The following is a 24,280-nucleotide window of genomic DNA, read 5'->3' as shown; positions in this document are numbered from 1 at the left end:
CGCAAAAGGGTGCAAGACAGTGGATTAAAAATTTGTATAGAAATTTTGTAAGTTGCCAATGTTACTAAGTCACTTAAATGGTATAACCTCTGCTGTGTTCTCAGACAGAAGTTGACAAGATTGAGAGTTTCTGGAAACGATTTAACATTTCTTAAGAAAATATTTAAGCCTGCGGTTTAACTGCTTTAAACTTGTGGAAACACGCTTCTTCACTCGTCTGATAGAGGTAGTGATGGAAGAAGAAGAGAAAAGTAATCAGAAAAAACAAGGAGATGAAATTTCATATTTGATATTTCAAGGAAGTATTTGAGTATTTCAAGGAATTCTGATTAGGAAAATGCGCCTCTTATCGCACGCATTCACTCTGGGCAATTATCTAGCTGAGAGTGAGAACGCCAGCCATCTCCATACACATTTCCCCATGCTTTCCGTAACTAAATCGCATTCGGACTGAATACTCGATAACTAAAGATTAGTATTATAAATAAAAAATATGCAATAATAAAGAACATTTTAATTAAATATAAAAAGATATTTATGACAATTTTGTTTTCTATGGAAAACCACGAAGAATAATCAGTAAAAAAATATTAGCTTGAGTAGAAAGCAAATTCAAGTACAAAGCAGTTATAATGCCACCTCACAAAAGAGCCTTGAAAGCCAAAAGATTTAATTTCCGGAAACAGAAACCCATTAATTTATTTTAAGCATAAAATAAACAAAACTTTGGCAAAATCCAGTACATCCGCGGAAGACAAAAGCTGATTTATTTTTCCAGTCGTTTTATAATTTCAAGTAGATCCACCATCTATGGCTATTCGCCGAACTATCAGCTCTAAGTTAATTAAACTCGCTGAAAGATGTTATCAATTAATTTTCGTTGCACACCTTTTGCTCGATTTTTGTAAAAATTGTTTTCTGTTTCCTTTTATTGTATTTTTTGCACCGCATCACTTGGCAAAATTTATATACTTGCATATCTGTATAATATCTAAAGAAAATATAAAAAATTCAATTACCCACACATACAACTTTTTGTATTAAATGCGCAACTATTTATCGGTTTTTTATTGCCATATACATATTTAAGCGCTCGCAAAAGTTCGCACAGGTATTTCATGCACTATCTTCCTCAGTTGATTACTTTTCTTCTCTTCTATTCCATTTCTGGTGCCATAATATTTTATGTTTTGCCATTTGAAATATTTGCACATTTATTTATTAACTGCGAGTATAGATATTTATAGACCTGTATATTTATATTTTTTAATTTTGCAGCCCATTTCCTTCATAAGTTAGCGTTTGCCACTCACTTGCATGTGCATCAAATAGCTGTTATAACCGTAAAGTAAGGTATGACTCACTTCTGTCGATATTATCAGTTCCCCGCAAATTGGCGCCTATACTTTCATAACTTTAGAGAAAAAAAAAATCATAACAACACTCCGCAGCTCCCATCAACTTTTTATTTAGTCCACTCTAATGCGATAATTAGGTTTCTTCCATAATGAAGGCCATACAAATTAACACATTACGAAGTGAGCTAAGTTCGAATGCTAGAAAAACTTAGTTAAGAATACGAAAGGTGCAAATTAAATATTTTTAGTCTTAAAGTATTAACTATTAATATTATTCTGGGTTATGACAAGCAGCTGTTAACTTAACATGGGATTTGTATATTCATTCTGATTCTATGAAGAAATTCTAGCAAGAAGATAGCGGAGCTATTTTCGTGCAACGTAAAAATTGTCAATGATCATTTATGAAAGCATGGAATGCATCTAATTTGCATTTGATCTCCAGCCTTTAAATAACTACTGCTACGTAACCTATTTTCTAACATGGTTCCACGTCCATAGCCTCATTTAGCAGCAGCTCAGCGAACCAGCTTTAACAGCATGGAGTTCTGTATCTATTCTGAAGCTTTTGAAGAAATATTAGGTGCGCAACTAAGTTCCCGCTGTTTGTCAATGGATGCCGCCAGCCTGTGTGCTAGTCGATTCTAACATAACCTAAACGTCATAAACCAAGCTTAGACATATGGTAAACAAACTGCTTCGACACATTAGTGATTTTGTTTTGGTATCATATACTTTTGGTTTTGTGAAAATGTCTGATTTTGTGCCGAATAATCGACATTTGCGGGAAGTGTTGATTTTCCTGTTTCAGTCCAAAAAAAAATGCGGCTGAAGCGCATGGAGAGCTACAAAAAGTTTATGGAGATGCTCTTTTAAGTGAAACAACGTACCGAGATTGGTTCCGTCGCTTCAAAGACGGTGATTTTTATGTTGACGACGGTCCGCGTGAAGGAAGGCCAAAAACCTTAGAAGACGCTGAATTGGAGGCATTGCTCAATGAGGATCCGTGCCAAAGGCAAGAATAGTTTGCTTCAGTATTAGGAGTTACCTGCCAATCTATTTCCAAGCGTTTGCATGCTTTGGGAATGATTCAGAAACAGGGGATTTGGGATGCTTATGAGTTAAAACCAAGGGATGTTGAACGTCCTTACTTCGTTTTTTCGCCTGTGAACAACTGCTCCAACGGCAAAAAACGAAGGATTTTCTTCATCGCGTCGTGACGGGTGATGAAAAATGGATTCATTACAACAATCCAAAGAAAAGTAAGTCATGGGGACTGCCCGGTCATGCTTTTACGTCGTCGCCTCGGCCGAATATTCACGCTGCGAAGGATATGCTATGTATTTGGTGGGACCAAGCTGGTGTTATTTATTATGAACTTCTAAAAGCAAGCGTCACCATTACTGGGGATCGGTATCGACTTCAATTGATGCGATTGAGCCGAGCACTGCGCGAGAAGCGGCCGCAATACGCGGAGAGGCATGAAAAAGTGATTCTACAGCATTGCCAAGCCCATTAAAATCTACCTGGAAACACTGAGATGGGAAATCCTACCCCACCCGCCTTATTCTCCAGATATTGCGGCGTCCGATTATCATCTGTTCCGATTGATGTTACATGGTCTAGCTGACCAGCAGTTTCATTCATATGAAGACATCAAAAAATGGCTTGATCGGTGGATAGCCTCAAGAGATGAACAGTTTTAGCGCGACGGTATACGAGATCTACCAGAAAGATGGGAAAAAGTAGTAGCCAGGGATTCACTTGTAACCATATTTTTTCAAAATAAAGTTATATTTGTATAAAAAAACAGCAAGAACTTAGTTGCGCACCTAAGATGTTTGCATAAACAAAAAAAATATAAAAAAAAAACATAAAAGAGCATAAAAAAATAATATTTATAAAAAAACCAAATTATAATTACAAAATTAGAAAAAATTACTAAATGAAATTATGCAACAATAATTAAAAACTTATAAGAAAAAACAATAATTATAAAAAATATAAAATTAATAGGACTATGAATAAGTTCGTGCGGTTTTTTTTCGAAATTTGAAACTTTATTGACGTAAAATGGTTACAAATTTAATATTCAAAATATTGTCCATCGCTTACTACTACTTTTTCCCATCTTTCTGGCAATTCACGGATTCCCTTTGTGAAAAATTCGGTCGGTTTTGCCGCAATCCACGAATCGATCCATTTTTTGACTTCATCGTAATTACGGAAGTGCTGGTCAGCCAGGCCATGTTGCATCGATCGGAAGAGATAGTAATCGGATGGCGCAAGGTCTGGACTATACGGCGGGTGGGGTAGGACATCCCATTTGAGCGTTTCTAAGTATGTTTTGACCACTTGTGCAACATGTGGCCGAGCATTGTCATGTTGCAAAATAACTTTGTCGTGTCTATCGGCGTATTGCGGCCGTTTTTCTCGCAGTGCTCGGCTCAAACGCATCAATTGTCGTCGGTAGACATCCCCCGTAATCGTTTCATTCGGTTTCAGTAGCTCATAATACACAACACCCAGCTGGTCCCACCAGATACACAGCATAACCTTCAGGCCATGAATATTCTGCGCCGACGTCGATGTTGAAGCATGGCCAGGGTATCCATACGTTGCCCGACGTTTTGGATTGTCGTAATGGACCCACTTTTCATCGCCAGTCACAATTCGATGCAAAAAACCCTTTCTTTTGTGCCGTTGAAGCAGTTGTTCGCATGCCATAAAACGGCGTTCAACGTCTCTTGGCTTCAATTCATACGGCACCCAATGGCCTACCTTTCGGATCATTCCCATGGCTTTTAAACGTTTGGAAATGGTTGATTGATCAACTCCCAAAGTTTTTGCAACCTCTTCTTGCGTTTGAGCCGGATCTTGATCGAGCAATTCCTCCAATTCGGTATCCATGAACTTTGGCGGCGCACCCTCGCGTTCTTCGTCTTCCAAGCCAAAATCACCACTTTTAAAGCGTGCAAACCACTTCTGGCACGTTCGCTCAGATAGAGCATGCTCACCATAAACTTCCACCAAGATACGATGACTTTCGGCTGCTTTTTTCTTCATATTAAAATAATGAAGAAGAATTCCCCGCAAAAACACATTATTTGGCACGAAATTCGACATTTTCAAGTGTGGTAAAAATATTGTTGTTTACGCTTCAAATAAAAAACTTATACTGACGTTTGTGCCTTACGACAGTAGCTCTCCAATGAATGTTTGGAAATGTGGATCGATGGAATAATAATCAAGTTACGCCATCTGTTGTAAAACCGCACGAACTTATTCATAGTCCTATTATATAAATTTGTTCATACTTTTTTTCAAATTTAAAATTATGGAGTTAAAGAAATTATAAAATAAAACTTGTAAAAAAAACCATCATAAAAACATATAAAACTATAAAAAAGTGTTAAAAAAATTATAAAATAAAAATTAATAAATTATAAAAATATATAAAATTAAAAGTAAAAATTATAAAAGACAATAAAATAAAAAATAAAAAATGTTAATTCAAAAATTATTATAAAATATTTATAAAATAATAATTCAAAAATTTTGAAAAAAAAACATTATAAAATAATATAAAAAATAATACTTAAAAAAACTAAATTATAATTAAAAGAATAAAAGAAATTTGTCAAAGAAATTATGCAACAATAATTAACAACTTATAAGAAAAATAAATTTAATTATATAAATTAGTTCATAATTTTTTTAAATTTAGAATTATAAAATTAAAGAAATTATAAAATAAAAAAACATCATAGAAACATATAAAATTATAAGAAAGTATTTACAAAAAATTAGAAAATAAAAATTAATAAATTATAAGAAAAAAAATATGTAAAATTAAAATTAAAAATTATAAAAGACAATTATAAAAAATAAATTATAATTAAAAAATTATTAAAAAAAAATTTATAAAATAATATAAAAAGAATTTGATGTAAAATAATAATAGAAAAATTATATTTATTTATTTATAATACAGAAATTAAGCGCTTAACTACAACATAGGAGCTCGAGTAACTTCGGGAAAAATTACAAAAAAGCCTAGTTATAAAAAAAAAAATTTATTTATGTTTTGTTTTTGTTTTTTTTTTCTTGTCCATTATAAAATAAGTAATTGGTATTAGGGTTTGGAATTAAAATGTCCCTCCACTTTGAAAGAGAACATTATTGTCTTTGGTGGTATTTAGTTACAATTTTACTTAGTTTTCTATAATTTTATATTATTATATTTTATTTTATATTACAGTACGAGCAAGATCTGTGGGTGTTTTGCGCTTTAGTCTTCTTGGTTTAAGTTCCATTTCCGGTATCAGTCTCATCTCATGGCTTTTGTGCTCTAATAGTCGCAAGATGTGCTTACTGCTGCTTCTTTTTACTGCTTCAGTGACAGTGTCTATGGTCGAGGTCGCGGTGAATATCGTCATTTTTTATGTACCAATTTGCGTTTGTGATTGTCCTTAGCATCTTAGATTGATTTCTCTGAATGATTTGTAGGTTTGATTTACTGGTAGTCCCCCAAATTTCTAGTCCGTAGGTCCATGTCGGTCTGATTATTGATTTGTATATAATTTGTTTATTAAGTAAGCTTAGGGTTGATTGTTTTCCTAGTAGCCAGTAGAGTTGTCGGAATTTGTTTTTCATCTCGTTTCTCTTGTTCAGTATGTGTTTTTTCCATGTGAGTTTTGAGTCAATTTTGCACTTGAGTGTATTTTTATGTCTTCTCCGTTAATTAGGATTGGATATCTTGCAGATTTTCTCTTCGCGTATATTACATGTTGTGTTTTGTCTTTATTGACCTCAATGCCCCATTTTTCAAACCAAAAATTTATAAAGAAAAAAATATAAAAAATTATTAAGAAATATCTAGAAAAGGTACAAATTTCACTCAAAAATAAGAGGTCATCGCTGAAACTTTTGCCTATTTTAGGGTAAAAATTAAAACGTTCTACAAAAGTGGTATTGAAATATTAGAGCGGCGCTGGAATGATTGTGTTGTTTTTGATGGAAATTACGGTGAGGCATAAATCTAATTTTCAACACAAAAAAACGTGTTTTCTTTGTTAGGCCCGGAACTTTTCAGCCCATTTGTTGAATAAATTCATGAGCGAGTTCTCCCAGTAGCTTAGGTAGCAAGCACTCTTCCTCTATCCTTGGTCCCCCTATTCTTCTGAGAGCTAAACACTTTCTGCATAATGAACTTAATCTAACTATTTGCATATAATGTTTTGAAGGATGTTGGATAACAAATTTCTTGGAAGATGCTTTTTTTAAGAAATAATTTTCGTAAATACAGGCCTATGTCTACACCCAGTATCAATAGTTAGAAAATGATAAGTATCTCCTCAAAAAGCCATGCAGTTATGGAAGTTTTGAACTTATGTATGCAGGCATAAGACAAATTAATCGCACGAGATGCTGCTTACCTCTAAATAAAATACAAGTAAACCAGCTGTTCGAAGCCAGTACTTGGCCGGATATAAATCCAGGTCGTTTCGTCACATTGAACCGACTGTCGTGGGAGCAGAGCTAATCGGAGGATTACCTTTATCTGTGAAATTTATACAGACCCATTAAAATTCAATTTTAAATCACTGGCAACAAGGTATAAAGCCTCTTAAAACCGGTTTGATTCAGCGTAAAATAAAGGAAAGTTGAACCTACATAGACATAAAGGGAAAGCTGAGCCTATGCAGAGCATCAGTGACTCTACAGATGCCTCATACTCATGTATGCAGGATAGAGAAAACATACCATTTGAACTTAGCCTCATTTATAATGAATTTATACCGATTACCTCATGCATGATTTATTCATGGAATTTATTCAACATCAGATTATCAAGAAAACTAACAATTTGCTCTTTGTTTGCAAAATTTACACTAAAAGGCAAATCCTTGCAAATCTCTGAAGCAAAACTCATCTATACATATACGCACATACACACATGCGCATATACACATACATATACTCGCACTTATACAGTGCTACATATTCGTTTAAACGCATTGCATTTTTTTAGTTTACTTTAGAACTGTTTTAAGATTACAACAATAACAACAACAAATATTCTTCCAAACTATTCGTTTAGGTAACAGTAAACCATCGTTGCATTTGTTTCTTATCTATTGCTTTTTGTTGTAAAATAACGGGTCTCTATTTAAAATTGTGCTTAAAAATGCTACATATTCGTATAAACGCATAGTTTGTTAAAGAGTGCAGTAGTGAAGTTAAAAGTGATTAACTTGTGAATATTGTTTGTAACTGAATATTTTGGTAGATTCTTAAAATTTGTTTACACATTCATTCAAATTTCTTAGTTAAATTAAATTTTTTAACCTAATTTCTTCAGATTTTCTAAAATGCCTAAGGCAAAATACTTAAATGATGAGGAACGGGTATTGGTCAGTGTTTACCATGAGGAGGGCTATTCCAATCGTGAAATTGGACGAAAAATTGGAAGATCGGAAGGAGTTGTGCGTGCTTTCTTAAAGAAAGCAGACAATTATGGAATAAAGAAACCAACAAGAGGCAACGCAAAATTGTCACAGCGTGACAAAAACAAAATAAAGTATGAGGCTACGAAAAATTTTTTGAATTGCACACAAATAAACAATAAATTGGGTCTTCCTGTAAGCTCCTTAAGCCAATTTCGAGACTCCCTTGGCACATGGATGGAAGCGTTGTCTTGCTGAAAAATGCTGTCTTCGTCCCGTTTTTCATCTAAAAATGTGATGAGGGAATCTTCTAACATATCGGTGTACGTTTTTGAGTTCATTTTTGACGGCACAAAGCACAGTTGAGCCTTGCCAGCTGACGAAAATGCTGCCCACACCATAACACTGCCACCACCAAAGTTACGCTTCGACATGCGTACATTATTTTTTTGTAGATCATGCCAATAACATGAGTATGAGTCAGGGCCATCTAAATTGAACTTCTTCTCGTCCGAAAACACAACTTTCCTCCATTCCGTAGTCCAATGAATGTGTTTACGGGCAAATTCCAAACGAGCTTTTTTTTGATGTTCCTTTAACATTGGCTTAGACTTTGGTTTTTTCCATTTTATATTTTCATCACTTCGTAAAATGTGCAAAGTGTGTTTTGCCGTTACAGGAAGACCCAATTTATTTTTTATTTGTGTGCAATTCAAAAAAATTTTCGTAGCCTCATACTTTATTTTGTTTTTATCACGCTGTGACAATTTTGCGTTGCCTCTTGTTGGTTTCTTTATTCCATAATTGTCTGCTTTCTTTAAGAAAGCACGCACAACTCCTTCCGATCTTCCAATTTTTCGTCCAATTTCACGATTGGAATAGCCCTCCTCATGGTAAACACTGACCAATACCCGTTCCTCATCATTTAAGTATTTTGCCTTAGGCATTTTAGAAAATCTGAAGAAATTAGGTTAAAAAATTTAATTTAACTAAGAAATTTGAATGAATGTGTAAACAAATTTTAAGAATCTACCAAAATATTCAGTTACAAACAATATTCACAAGTTAATCACTTTTAACTTCACTACTGCACTCTTTAACAAACTATGCGTTTATACGAATATGTAGCATTTTTAAGCACAATTTTAAATAGAGACCCGTTATTTTACAACAAAAAGCAATAGATAAGAAACAAATGCAACGATGGTTTACTGTTACCTAAACGAATAGTTTGGAAGAATATTTGTTGTTGTTATTGTTGTAATCTTAAAACAGTTCTAAAGTAAACGAAAAAAATGCAATGCGTTTAAACGAATATGTAGCACTGTATAATATAAACAAATAAAGAATTACACACGAATACACATCCAAGTAGATTCATCAATAAGTCGTACACCACCCACTTGTCGTAGAGTGTCGTAAAGTGTAGTACGACTAGCACCACCATCAATGCAGACAAACCCAGGGTGTTGCTGACGTTTTCATGCTTAGCAACACATAATGGCAAATATTTACAAACGATTGATTGCCAAATCGTACTTAAGTTTAGGATTTAGATATTTGCAAATTGTCAAAAATTGAAGCGATGTGCATAGGCCTGGGCATTCATCTACGAACAAATATGCATATGTATACATATTTGATTAGATGGCAGGTGAAATGTATCAGCAGAAAGAAAATAAATGTATGTTCAAACATTCATCATTAATACGGAGAGTAGTAAGTTTTTTGACCAGCCTAGTTGTGAATTGGTTTAGGGCTACCTGTACTGCCTATGAGTAGCTTGAATTTAACTGACAGTACCACCAGTTTCTTCATATTCGCCACATGTGCCTCGAGCACACCAGTTACAAACCAGCCAAATTGCCTACAAGCTTTATATTTCATTATACCATACATCCATACATAATATATTATATATGCCTGATTTAAGGATTTTCATATGTTTACGAAAGTAAGCGTATGCCAGACCACAGCGACAAATGGAGCTTTACTTCGGCTCAAAATTGTTGCATGCTCCAACGAGCTGATAAGCATATGAAATGGGTGAGCCATGAGAGCTCTAAATAAACACTAAGTAATCGGCTGAGCGAATGAGTAGAGATAGTAGATGAGTAGGCTGTGTGCACAAATTTAAATATGTATGAATAAAGTCTCATAAAGTTTGCTCACGAGGCAACATTGTTGCAAGTGTTTGGAAAATGTTGCAGAGCTGAAGGAGATGTTGCAAAAAAATATTAGCGAAAACAATTCGAAGCAATAGTGAGAACTTGCTCATAGGTGTTTATAAAATTATGCACATCCAATTGTATGAGAGGTAGATATATGTACATAAATACAAAGAAGGAGAGCAAGACAGAGAGAGAGCGCATATGCCAGTGTCCTTTATCGATTTTTAACAGCAGCGCAGTTGTCGCTCAGCAATTCAGTCGACGTCGCTGCTATAAACAATAGGTAGCGGATGTCAGTATTAAAAAAGCAGTGTTGTATAATAAACCACTAACAACAAAAATAACAATGCGGCTATGCCTACAATAGAAATAATACCATAATAATAACAAGAGCGATTACATAAATTTTAGAATAATACTGTAGAGACAATATTAGTGGCCGAAGTCAATGAACGTGAGAAAAAGAGGCAAAACAAAAAAACATTTAAAGTAAATAAAATGCAAGAGAGCGTGGAGAGTAGGCGGAGAAGGTCGCCAGCCTTCGTAGCACGTACAGAGTTGGTCTCTGTCGAACCGACGCCAGCCGCACGTTGCTGCGCTCCACCATGAACAGCAGCAGCAGCAAAACATAAACAACACTAAACAACAGTACTTAACTTCGAAAAACAAATATGAGAGGCGAAAGGCACTTGCTGCGGCAGATAAGAAAACGAAAACTAAGAATGTGAGACGTCAGACCCCTCAATGGCACTGACAGCGACAGCGACAATGGCAGAGACAGCGGAAGAGCCTCACACATTTGCATTTACGTTAAAGCCGAATAAATAACATATTTTACAGACAAAATGTCAACTGCATAACGGTACTAGCAAGAGGCAAAGCTAAAAGAGAGAGATACAATGAATGAGAACAACCTGAAGAGCAACAACAAAGTGACGGAAATTACGCCGGTTATTAAAGTAAATCGAATGATGAGCTGAGGAAATGAAAGAAAAACAAAGTTCGAGTTTTATAATAAGTGGCTTTGTTTGGGAGTTGGCTAAAATATGTTAATAAATTAGATTAAAATTAAAATTAAAATTAAGTAAAATAAAATAAAGTAAGAAAGCCAAATAACAAAAAAAAAATTAAATTAAGAGAAATGAAATAAAATAAAATAAAATCAAAAGTAAAATAAATAAATAAAATAGGGGAAAAAATAAAATTAAAAGAAATTAAAAAAAAATTAAATTACATAAAAACAAAGTAAAACTAAATAAAATACAAGAAATAAAAACAAAATTAAATAAAATAAAATAAAGTAAAATAAAATAAATTAAAATTAAATTAAAGCAAGTACAAATATACAAAAAAAATATATTACAAAAAATAAATTAAGAGATTTGAAAACAAAATAAAATAAAATGAATAGTAAAACAAATAAATAAAATAAGAAAAACAATTAAAACCAATAAAATAAAAACAAAATGAAACTAAATAAAATAAAAGAAAGAAAAACAAAATTAAATTAAATAAAATAAAGTAAAATAAAATAAACTAAAACAAAAGAAAGAAAAACAAAGTTAAATAAATTAAATTAAATTAAAATAAACTAAATTAAATAAAATAAAGCCCAATAAAAAATTAAATTAAATTAAACAAAATTAACTTAAATAAAATGAATCAAAATAAAATAAACTAATTAAAATAGAATGAAATAAAACAAAATAAAGCGAGTAAAAAGCAAAATAAAAATGAAGCGTTTAAATAAAAATAGAACGAAATAAATTCAGAAGAAAATTCTAGAAAAAAATTTAGTCTATTAAGAAATTATTTAATTAGATTTTATTAGAATTAATTTAGATTAATAATAAGGAGAATTCAATTAAAATAAAATAAATTAAAGCGAAATGAAATAAAAAAATATTGAGTTTATTGCGAAGTTGTACAAGTGAAGCACTACAACTGCACTTCCTTGTTTACTACTATGACTCATTTATGTTGCGAGTTCTAAGAAAGCGCCAATGATCAATTAGTTAATATCATTCAGGTACAAAAATGTTCATTCATAAATTATGGTTACGTCCATGAGTATCTCAATACTTTCAATATTTCTACGAATCGATTTTATCTCAAAAATGTGAAGTTGGACAGATCCTTTTAGCTGACCCAAAGGAGGGATTATGTTATGATGCCATACAGGGTATAAAGGGTTCTCTCTTGGAGGTTTCAAAGATCCATCTTTAGAATGTCCTAATCGCCATGGTTTCAGTAGTTACCATTGGATTCTGGAAATTGTATTGTGGATTGTATAAACCCGGTGTGCCGAGATGCCATTTTTTTATTATTTTTTCTTTGATATAATGATGTATTCGTTCATTTGAGGTTGCACGTTGACCCCGTGATCTTTTGTTCATCCCTTATTAAACTTAAGATTGAGCTGGGTTGATCTGAGCGTACCTCCAGTACGGACTTCGCCTGGGGTAGACGCATAATTTGGTGCCAGCTAGCATCTCTGAGCCTTAGGGTTTCAATTCTAAGCTTCTCCTTGATGTGTGTTGTCCCATAGCAAAGAAGGGCTTGGGTTCTATTAGTAACGGGGCCGCAGAATCTCTAGCCATTGCATCCCTTACATCTATCCCAGTTATACCCCGCGTGTCCTAGAACACATATTAGCCGGATAGTACCATTGATTTAAAATTTTTAAATATTTCAAATCATTTTTTTTATATCCTCTGGCTATAAATTGAAATTTGTTTGGTTAATCCTTTTTTAGATGATTTTAGCCTTCCAAGGGTCAAAAATATCCATTCATAGTCTATATACACAGCTCTGAGGACAGCAATTTGATTCGAAATCAACCTCTGCTACATATTTTAAATAAAAATTGGTTCTTCGATAAAAAAATTTATACTTTTTCAGAAAAAATATGAAAAGGGGAGAATAAATAGGAAAATCCTTTTGCGGTTTTATCACCTCAGTTAAATACTGGCATTTGAAATTAGTTTGGATGTGGCTAGAAACAACAACACTCACTTTGTGCCACAAAGTTGTCAATCAAAGAAAATTTCAAAGCCTAAACACAGGCGCTAAAGCTACATATAATACATGAACAAAGCAAAAAGACACTGAACAAAAATGCGACAAAGGCAAATCAACAAAGCTGTAAATGCAGCCGCCACTGCAGAAAGCAATTCGTGTTTTTTGGTTGCCACAATTGTCGGAAACATATGCTGCCACAAAGGCAACACCCACGTCATGTTGATGGCGCGCCGCTGCTGCCTTCACTCCAACTCATTTTTTTTTCGGTTGTTGTTTATAGCGACCGGCAAAGTCTATTTGTTGTCTTCTTTTTATAAGCTTCTAATTTTTCCCTTTAATCCTTACTTTACTGCCTTTCTTTGCTTGCCTGCACTTTCCTGCTGCAAAATCACATTTTAGTCACAATTTTTTGTTGGCATATTTTTCTTTGCATGTGGTGGGCAGTAAAAAAATTAAAAGCTGCTATGTCATTGCAACACCAACAAAAAAAATGCAACAAAAAATGGTGAGAACAAAGGATGCAAAAGCAGAGTGACGCCAGACAGCACAGGGTGCGACAAAGTTGCAGATTAGCGGTTATATCCTTGAAAGGTGTTTAGGCCAAGCTTTTGCTGCCAAATACGGAGAAGGGAATTAATTTTATGACGCTTTCTCATAGCAAAATCATGTTCCGCACATACAACACTTTTTTAATTCTTTCAAGTCCAGATTGTGGACTGGGAGTTGGCGTGCTAGGAGGCCACCATCTGACACCTTCCCATGCAGCAAAACTGATGTTGTTGCAAAGTGATTAATGAGTAGCTTATAGTTAAAGGTACCCTGTAGCCACCTTTGCGTCGCTGCTCAGTATTTTGCAATCACCGATAAGATAGAAAGCATTGGCTAACCCTCTTGGCTGAATGAGAGCTCTTCCGCCTATAAAGAACGAAAAAGTTGCGTGCCAAAAATGTGTGAATGTATTAGCTTACAAATCATTTAGCAACGAGGTGGCACAAAATTAATCATCCAATTTTTTTTTGTGTTTTTTACTAAATAAAAAACCAAAAATGATTCTGAAAGATTATTTTTTATTTTATTATTTATTATTTTATTATCTTTTTAATTTTTTAATTTTTTTATAAGTTTTTTTATATCAATTTTTTCTTGACGGTTGAGATCAGCTCTGAGCTACATTGGAACAGTGTGGAATGGCTACTCTAACTTTTTTATATCAATAATGTGTTCAGATGCTAGCTATGTCGGCCGCAGGCTCTTAGAAAAAAAAGAAATATTTTGATATTTTATATCGAATTTTTGCACAACTGATTATATATTTTTTATTATTTTACAATATTTTTCAAACTCGAATTTTGTTGTTATTTTTTTAATATAGTTCGACCTTTAATCAAAACCAAGTAAAACAAATTCCAATTATAATTCAAACAAATTCAACAATGTATCAGCTAAATATTGAGATTTTCAATCAAAACAAAAGTGCAGTGAATTCTTTTTTAAATAAGTGCCAGCTTGAGCGGCTAAAAAATCGATAGGACTTTGAGACACTTTGTTTTTCTGTACTTTACTTTACATAAAAATGGACTTCTTCTGGGAGAAAATTTGAATATTTAGAAGAATTTCACAAGTTTTAACCTAAATTTTGAGATTCGCAATCTGAAGCAAATTTTTTGGGCGCGTACACTTCTGTTAGGTGCTTGGCCGAGCTCCTCCTCCTATTTCTGGTGTGCATCTTGATGTTGTTCCACAAATGGAGGGACCTACAGTTTCAAGCCGACTCCGAACGGCAGATATTTTTATGAGGAGCTTTTTCATGGCAGAAATACACTCAGAGGTTTGCCATTGCCTGCCGAGCCAGCTTGAGGGGCTAAAAAATCGGCGATTTTTGTTTTTGCACTTTTTTCCACATAAAAATGGACGCCGTCTGGCAGGAATGCGCAAGACTATTTGAAAAAAAGAGTTAAATGCCAATTCCACCTTAAAAAAAAATTTCAAAAAAGAAAAAAATTTCAAACAAAAAGTTTTTTTTCAGTTTTCTTTTAATTTTCAAAAAAAAAAAATTTACAAAAACAAAGTTTTTTTTTTAAATTTTTTTTTAATTTTTTCAATATTTAAAAAAATTCAACAACTTTTCACCTAAATTTTGAGCTTCGCAATCTGAAGAAAATTTATTGGGTACGCAGTGAAATTTTAGTAAATTAAAAAAATTGATGACTTTGACAATTGTTTTTGTTTTTGTACTTTGTCCCACATAAAAATGAACGTCGTTTGGGAGAAATGCGTAAGACGATTTGAAAAAAGTTCAATTCCAATTCCACTTAAAAACAAAAGAATGTTTAAAGTAAATTTTTTTTTTTCATTTAAAATTTTGTTAAATTTTTAAATTTGATTTTTTTTTTAATTTTTTTTTTAATTTAAAAAAAAAAAAAATTTTAATTTTTATTAATTATTATTTTTATAATTTAAAATTTTTTTTTTTATCTTTTATAGTTTGTTTCTTCTCACTTGTTATATGAAACAAACTGTAAAAACCGACACCGAATCTAGAATTTTTTTTCAAATCAACGCGATTCTTTAGTCGCTTGAAACTTGCTCTTCATCCCCTACAAAAACTAATTTCATGTCGAAGCTTTGTTGCACTTTGTTTTACCAAAATTCATTGGGCAATAAAAACGCATACTTTTTCTAAAAATTCAGTTTAAAGTGTTCAAAATTTAGAAAATTTTTTTTGAACTTTTCTAATGTATGTACAAAGTTTTAAAGAATGTGTTTTAAAAAATGTAGAAATAAAAAATATTACAAAAAAAATTTAACTGGAAAATTTTTGAAAATTAATATTAAAAAAAAATTATCACACACTCAATTTCGCTCGCTACTGTAAATGTAACATCCAATTTTGTTTTTGGAAATTTTACATTAACAAAAACGATTTTGACTGACGCAAATCTCTATTTTCACCTTTCCTTGTTTGTTTCTATGCTGCAGCTTTCTAGTTCAGAAGCGTCAAATATAAGTGACGTACAAAAATAATAAATAATTTCATTTGCAAAAATTCTAGTGATTAATTTTGCGCCACCCTGCTCTATAGCCTATCTACTATTGATGAAAACTGGCGCTTAGCGCTGAAAAAGCGATTTTTTTTTTAATAAAAAATATCACACCAAAAACATTGGCTCCCACAACTGTGCTCTACTACCGTCAGCGGTTTTCATTTGAGAAGAAACAGTAGCATATTAGCGGTGGCAGGTAACACACGCAAACTTATAACAACTACAAAAACCACATACATCAAAAACAGCAGCGGCACTGCGCCAATTCAGCTTCAACGTAAAATTTGCTGCCTTTTCTTTTGCATTTGCTTTGTTTTACTTATTTTGTGTTTTCGTTTCATGTTTTCTTTTTTTTCTTTTGCTTTTGTTTTTGTATGCCTAAGTACTTGAAATGTGACAAGTGCACACGCACCTGGCGAGCATAAAGAAGCCGCCTGGGGTTGTTGTTGCTAAGTGTAGGTAATTTGGCTATTGTTCTTCTTGTGGTTTGAGTGTTTCTTATACTGCATACAAACATACATACATACAAACATACAAACACACATGAGCACTTCGCATTGTTTTCATAATAATTTATTCGCTCTACCAATTAGTTAATTACTCTACTTTTTGCTTACCAAAAAACAAAAACAAAAACAAATCTGGGCGAAACTTTTTATTTCCAATTTTTTTTTAGCGATTGCTTTATTTTATTGTTGCTTTGCGTTCTCCATTTCGTTAATAGGTTATTGAGTTCTTTTATTTGTTAATAACTGTGACTTGACTTGACTTTTTTATTCTACAGAGAATGTAAAAAAAAAATATTTAGAAAACTATTTGAGTGTTTCAGGTGAAAAATTTAAATTTTTAAAAGTCGAGCCAAGAAGCACCGAGGGATTTGGTAATTCCCTAAGCACTCAAGCTAAAAAGTCCCTTCTATTTAAAACTCTGGATAGTGAAGGAGGAAAGTAGAGAAGTAACAGAAGAAAAAACATAGGATAGAATAGAGTAATAGCTTTAGAGGATCGTGCTAGGGCAATTTTTCCAAATAGGCAGGATTGGATCGAGGGGGAAATCTGCACCGAAGCTTACACCCCTGTCTTCACCGACGGTTCCAAGATGGAATCGGGAGTCGGAGCAGGGGTTTTCTCTAAGTCAGCCAATTTATCTATTTCCTTTAAACTGAGAGGAAATGCTCAGTGCTATCCACTTCCTCTAAGCAAGACAGGCAAATCGGGTCCTCAGTGATTGCAATGGTGGTTCTACGTCCCATTATACCGTGGTTATACCGACCATCAACTGAACGTCTTTTCTTCCAAGCTTAAGAAGAAATTTCGACAGTTTTCTGTACGGACTTCTCACAAAACACTTTGCAGTACTGCCGCGTTCAGCACTCCATGATTCCTGCAAAACTTTTTTGCATTTTTTAAGCCGTTTTAAGTCTCTAAATGAGCCATTTTAAGCCTCTAAATGAGAATTTCGCTCTCTGAAGAATAACTATTTTCGAGTAAAAATTCCCAATGCAAGATTTCTTTTATAATTTTTGGTGCTGAAATTTTACTCTACGCAGCTGATCTGAAACTTTATAAGAAGTTTACGCGCCAGTCAAATATTTCTTCACTACAAAATGATTTGAATGATCTACATAACTGTGTGGAACATCAGAAATAAACTCGCGCAACTAGTAGGAAAATGTTTTCATAAATCTCAAAATTCTGAAAACCGTTTCCCTTCAAATTATTCGGTTTCAAATATCGAACTTTCTTTATGGAAGGTTTGGCTTTAGGAGTCTTATTTGATTCAGCTGTCATTTTCTCTAATCATGTGCGCCTTCTTTTCCATTCTTCATTTTTTTTAGCCATCTAAGCCTACCCCGTCTCAGCATTCTTGAAGCGCTACGCGAAAGACTTCAGGCATCCCTAGACCAGAAAGTAGCTTTATGATTCTTTAGTTCGTTCAAAATTGGAGTATGCAACAATAAACTGGAATGCATTCTATAACTCCCACGCTGACAGAATCGAGAGAGGCCAACACAGCTCCATTCGTTTCGGTCTTCACTTGCTTCATTCAAATGAACTCATTTATATATGAAATTGATATCATTAAAATGTTCATGGCATTCGTTCGGATCCGAGAAGTCAACTTTTTAATGCCTCTGCTGCTCAGATCCAACTGAATTTCTGCAGAGAACTGGATTATATTGACTTTGAGGTTACTTGGCATCACGAAATGGTAGTGATGTGCAACTTGATAGCTTACCCTACGAAATGATGCTTCTCATCTCTCACAATCAATACCCTTGCTTTTCCTTCACGTTGGTGGTGCTAACAGCTAACCTTTACTCGCGTCTGGGTAGGCCATCATCGCATGGAAAATCCCAGTGGATAGTAAGAGAACAAATGAAGCAAGGTGAAGACCGTCCGACAAACGCCTACATGAAACTAATCGTCGCAAAACCGCAAAAACAGCCTCGGATTGATAATCAAATTCAACGATGCAGACCAACGCAAAACGCAAAAAAAAAAAATAAAAACAAAAAAAGGAAAACGCGGAAGCAGTGGTCCACCCAGGAGTTACATGCTCAGAAAGACGAAGAGGTTGCTAGTGGCTTATTGGAATAGATTTGCGTTTTCTGAAAATACCACATGAAAGAATCCAGCGATCTTGATAGCCAATTCACGTGAACTCTGCGAGAGATAATCAAACCCTCAAACCGTTCATAATAAAAATGTATCATTTACTCTTTCTGCTCGATCTTGCAACTAGCCGGGGTGGATTGGCATAAGTGACTGAAAGCAAAGCAATCTTATCACTACAGTTCATCACCATCGATCCGTTCCTATTAGAAAATATTTAGTGCCGTGTGCAAGGCCACCACTGAAAAAGCTTCAATCACAGAGAATCGTGTATGCAGAAGCATAGCTTGTATTACTGTGGCGTCCTGTTAACGGGATATATGGACCTCTTCAAGTTCGTCTTCAATAAGCATTTCGGTATGATAACTTTTTAAAGAGGGATCAATTTAGAATTATCGGATTTTCAATTGAAATAAAACAACGAAATATCAAATTGTGTGAGCAGTCTTTATTATTTTTAAGACAATCCGTTTCAAATGCTAGCCGCAACTGCGCCGTAATGCGACCATCCGTACTGACCATTTTGAAAGACTCGCTGGAGGACTACGGTCGGTATCTCGTGAATAACTTTAGTAAAGTTGGCTTCCAATGCCTCAACCGAAGTTGGTTTATCCACAAAATATTTCGACTTTACGTACCTCCCGAAATAAAAGTCCAAAAGTCTAACATCACACGATCTTGGTGGTCAGTCTATTGGTTCGAGACAAGAGATGAATTGCTCATCGAAACTATGGCGCATTAAATCCATTGTTTCACGGGCTGTATGGCAAGTAGCACCGTTCGTCGTTTTGTTAGAACTTAATGCTCCACCACATCATGGGCTTCAATTTCCTGTTCTGCTGAACAAGGCACCAAAAACCTTCTAAATTTCATGCTGTTCTCATTGCTTTTGGCAATTAAAATCAGACAGATTTGGTGTAGGTATCGTTTTTTTGTTCCTTCGTGCGTTTCAAAGCTCTTTAGGCATCTCTTCTTAAAACCAGGTGCTAATAATACCAAATTTATTTTATAGTTTACGAAAAAGGTGTTGCGTGCTCTAAACCTTATATTGAATTTCGTACTAATTAATGCCTCACATAATTACGGATTACTACTTGACCTGTAATTCTATTTCACAACAACAATTAATGAAACTCTATGCCACTTAGAAGTACCCACAAAACCTTTTTTAAAGGTCTTTAACTTGAAATTTAGTTTAACTATATTAAAATTTTTCAATCAAATTTTATAAACAACTAAAAGGCTAAGATGATAATCCAAAAAATATCGCCCTAACTCCTGAGTGTCTGTTACTTTTTCAAATACCGCACAGTACCTGAAATGCCTGCCTACTAAGGTTATTTGAATTCCGCTCCTTTAACTAAATTTCTCATTATATTTAGTAAGAGCCAAACCAACTACAGAAGAAGTGCACAGCTGCTAGCGACCGTCAGCTGTTTAGCGTGAAACCTTTTCTTTCGCATTCAGTGCCTCTCGCTTCTGTAAACAAATCAGTGTAGACATACCTCTCGTTTACATAATAGTTGTTTTTGTGCTAATATTGGAAAAATGTTAGTGTGCGCCAGATGGTGTCAAATGTGACGAATCGTGTGTTTTATTATGAGTATTCCTCTTTATCGAATCGACTTAGCCGAATAGTTTGGTGTACGACTAAGCCTGCCGTGAAACATCCATAGTGAAGATAATTCAGAGGTGTGGCCAACATCAGACTGTTAACCGAGACTGTCAGCGAATTTAAAAGAATCAGCTGATTGGGTGACGTAACCTTGTGAAACACCGAATGATAGAAAAACAAGTTTTTAAATGCGGAACGACAATGAATGGAAGCGGCAATTATGCGTGTATTATTTTTTATCAGTACATCCATAAGTTACAAGCCTGAAGAAGATCCGGCGCGCTCCACGGGTAAGATCACCAGCACTCTAACCCAATTAACAGACGTCCCTTGCAGCCACTTGCTCCGAGACAGACGCTGTGAACTTCAGAAGGCCCTTAGCTATGTTTACCAGGTTGCACCACGTGGAGCTGAGAGTAGGAAAAGAAGTTACCGAATGCTGATAGCTGCTTCCTCGGATTATGAACTCCCTTACGTGTTCTTGTTGTTGTTGTTGAAGTGGTAGAGTATTTATACTGCAATAATCCTAATTAGCGGCCAGCACCGTTTTACTACCACTGTCCTTGGGTAATGATGTCGTTTTCTTGGTTTTTTTTTTGCTTTTAAGTCAGATCAATTTTGTGAGATCCAAGTACAGCAGCAAATTCTTTATTTCGATGTCTGAGGTCTCATTAGTTTGCTGGAAGAAGCGCTTACCGAAAGAGCGAAGTCATGTCCTAACTAGCCCTGAACGTTCACATATGTAGTGGATAAGACTTTCCTTCCCCCTTCCGCTTGACAGCCTGCAAATGGGATTGAAAGGAAGGTTGATTGTCTGGCTGCATGATCCTCTATCTTCCATTGACTTGTAAGGGTTGCAGAGATATGTGAAATGTTTGGTCAAGAGCATCCTAATAGGAAACTCGTCCTTTGGATTTTGTACGACGGCCATGTGATTTTTTTGTTGTACTACAAATAGTTAATTGCTTCCACCTTCTTTCAGCTAAAGCATGATAGTGTGAAGCAATGGATGTTTTTATTGTGTTGAGTGGGGTGACGACTGCCACCATCTCTGCTATGTCTAGTGCCGTACTTTTTCTTGCTAGCTCATCCGCTATCTCATTACCCCATAGGTGCATATGGCCGGGAACCCGTATCAGAGTAGTTTCAAGCCAATTAATTAAGCAATTCTAGTTCCTCTCTATACTGTAAGACTCGTTTGTGTGAGGTGGAATTGGAATCTAAGGTCTTGTTAGCTGCTTGACTGTCTGAAATGATAGCTACTCTTGCACCAACTTCCTTGTAGAGTTTTAGTGATTTACATGTTTCCTTGATCGCTAATAGTTCTGCCCGGAACACGCTGACATAGTCAGCAAATTGACTGAGATGGGTTGAGCGGCTCCGAATGTAAGCCAGTTCTCACACCACAGTTCATCTTAGCACCGTCAGTGTAGATTTCAATATCGTATCTTCCAATCACCTTCCCTTTGCCCCATGCGCCACCCGGTTGAAAACGTACCGTAAAGTCTTTCTTGAAGTTAAGATCGGGGACTGTGTAGTCTGATTTGTTTCTGAGCAGCGAGGGTCCCTATAGGAGGATCTTGCTGTGGCAGTATGATCTTATTGTCCAGCTTTCTATCATGTGTCTGAGTCTCACCGCGCTGCAAGTAGCATTTTTTTATGTGTAAGTCTAATGGTAATAGATGTGTTAGTACATTGAGTGCTTCAGTAGAACTGGTGCTAAGCGCTCATGTTCTTTGTATCTTGTCCAGTTTCGTTTGGTTGTATTTCTTTTTTATTGCGTGCCACCAAACTAGTGCCGCATATGTTAGTATTGGCCTTATAGGAGATGTGTAGGACCAATTAGGTTGGAGACCCCATTTTTTACCCAACATTCTCTTACATGTGTAAAGTGCTATATTCGCTTTCTTTACCCTGTTCTCTAAGTTGGACCTCCAGTTGAGTTTGGGATACAAGATAACACCTAAGTATTTGGTCTGTTGGGTTAGCATAAGACTAACGCCGTTTAATTTTGGGGGGATTAACGTTTGGTATCTTGGTTCTCTTAGTGAATAGCATCAGTTCAGTTTTGCTCAGGCTTACACTTAAACCACAGTCTGTGGCCCAATGGCTGAGTAATCCCAGAGCTCCTTCCAAAATCTCACTGATTATGGTTGGAAACATTCCGGAAACCATAAGTACGTATGTGAGTAGTAGAAAATTCAAATTACAGGAATTGATTTCAATTCAGTTGGTTCATATATCGATCACTGAGTGGTATCGACTTTTGTAAGCTTTTCACAATTTAAAATATTTATTGATCAATTTTTGGTGAACTTTTTAAAAAAAATTATTCCTCAATTTTTGGTGAACTTTTAAAAAGAAATATTAATCAATTTTTGGTGGGCTTTTATATGTTTTAAATATATGTTCCATCCAGTAATGCCCGCACATGAAACATTAAATAATCGAAAAAGTTTTTTTTCTAATAGCGGCCACCCCTCGACAGTCAATGGCAAACCTCTAAGAGTATTTCTTTCACGAAAAACCTCCTCATAAAAAAAAATATCTGCAATTTGGAGTCAGCTTGAAACTGTAGGACCCTCCGGTTGTGTAACAACATCAAGACGCACGCCACAAATAGGCGGAGGAGCTCTTCCCAACACATAACAGAAGTGCACGCGCTAATTATTCATTCATTCATTCATACATTTATGCATTAAGCATTCATTTTTTTTTTTTAACCAGCAATTCACATTTCCGAAATTTTTCTCTCCGAAACTCCCAATTTCACATTTCACCACAAGAATGTATGCGAATATTTTTTTTAATGAATGCATTCGTAATTAAGATCAACCAAATTTATTTACATACATAATTTTTCTGCTTTTTGTTTTGGGCCGCTTTTCCGCAAGCAGCTCTGCACGTTTTCTCCCAAAAAATCGCGGCAGCAGACAACAGCAGTGTGCGCTACGCTTTCCGGCACTTTGTAATTGTAATTTTGCTCTTTTCTTTGTATTTTTATTTCGCCACGCTTTACACGCGCTGTTCGCTCTTCAATATCAACAATAAAATTCACAAATTGTTAAGCAAATTTCGCATGTAAACTTCTTTCAAAAATACTATTTTTTCTTTGTTTACATTAAAGTGTCGGCTGAATCGACACACGAACCTTCGTAGCGACTGTGTGCTGTGCTCCACACACTACTTTCGCATAAATCACTACGCACAATTGCACTGGCACGTCTCGCACGTAAGGAGAGGCAATTGAAAATCATAAAATTCGACAAAGAATGCCTTAAATTAAAATCATAAATATTCAAAAAAAACAAAACGGAACATTCACGGTTTTTCAACACTTTTGTTTGGTTTCCATTTTTTGTATTTCACTTAAATATTTTTTTATTTGCGGTGTTAAATTTGTGTTGATACACGCGCACCTGTCACACCATCAACAATGGTGGTCACACACAAAACACAACTCACTGAACTCGAGGAGCGGTACACGCTGCTACAACGACGACAATCACGGATTTAACTCTAACGACCAACCAACGCGGATAACGGCGCAACGAAGACTGGACTGCATGCGCGCCCCCAAAGGTAACCAAGCAGCCAAACCAACAAGGCGGCCAGCCAGCCAGTCAGCAAAACAAAGTCAAAAGCAGCAAAAATGTAAAAGCACAGCAAGCAGCTGACGGCGAGCACTAACATTCGGCAAGTAAGCAACAAGCCAGTGGAGTAGTAGTTGGCAGTTGACGCGCACGTCGACGCTGGCGCCCCAATGGCTCAATGGTTGTTATCGGCTTGGTTCGCTCGTGTTGCTTTAGCGAGTTCTTTGTCGGTTGCACGCAACATGTTCGATTGATGTTGGGACGCATGTTGCTAGGCGTGCTGAGTGTTGCTTAGAGTTAATGAACACTTTCAAAAGCACTGTAATGTGGCAAATGAATTTTTTTTTATAAAATACATAAATTGTTGATGTTTCCTATACAGATATACAGAGGCACTGACTTGGCATGCGAAAA

At 35.0% G+C, this 24,280-nt stretch overlaps 1 protein-coding gene across 2 annotated transcripts in view; it reads right to left on the bottom strand.

Moving 5' to 3' along the window:
• The window catches only part of LOC128868759 (putative polypeptide N-acetylgalactosaminyltransferase 9), a 363,662-nt gene extending 339,707 nt beyond the window's left edge, over positions 1–23,955 (bottom strand). Inside the window, exon 1 of one of the 2 annotated variants that reach the window (XM_054111228.1) lies at positions 23,127–23,955. The gene's annotated coding sequence lies outside the window, so the exon portion shown is untranslated. The remainder of the gene's footprint in view (positions 1–23,126) is intronic. The other variant, XM_054111227.1, reaches the window with a different exon arrangement.
• Between the last annotated feature and the right edge of the window lie 325 nt (positions 23,956–24,280).

Source organism: Anastrepha ludens, chromosome 6, assembly GCF_028408465.1.
Source record: "Anastrepha ludens isolate Willacy chromosome 6, idAnaLude1.1, whole genome shotgun sequence".
NCBI classification, from domain to species: Eukaryota; Metazoa; Arthropoda; class Insecta; order Diptera; family Tephritidae; genus Anastrepha; species Anastrepha ludens.
This window is presented reverse-complemented; position numbering and strand designations above follow the sequence as displayed.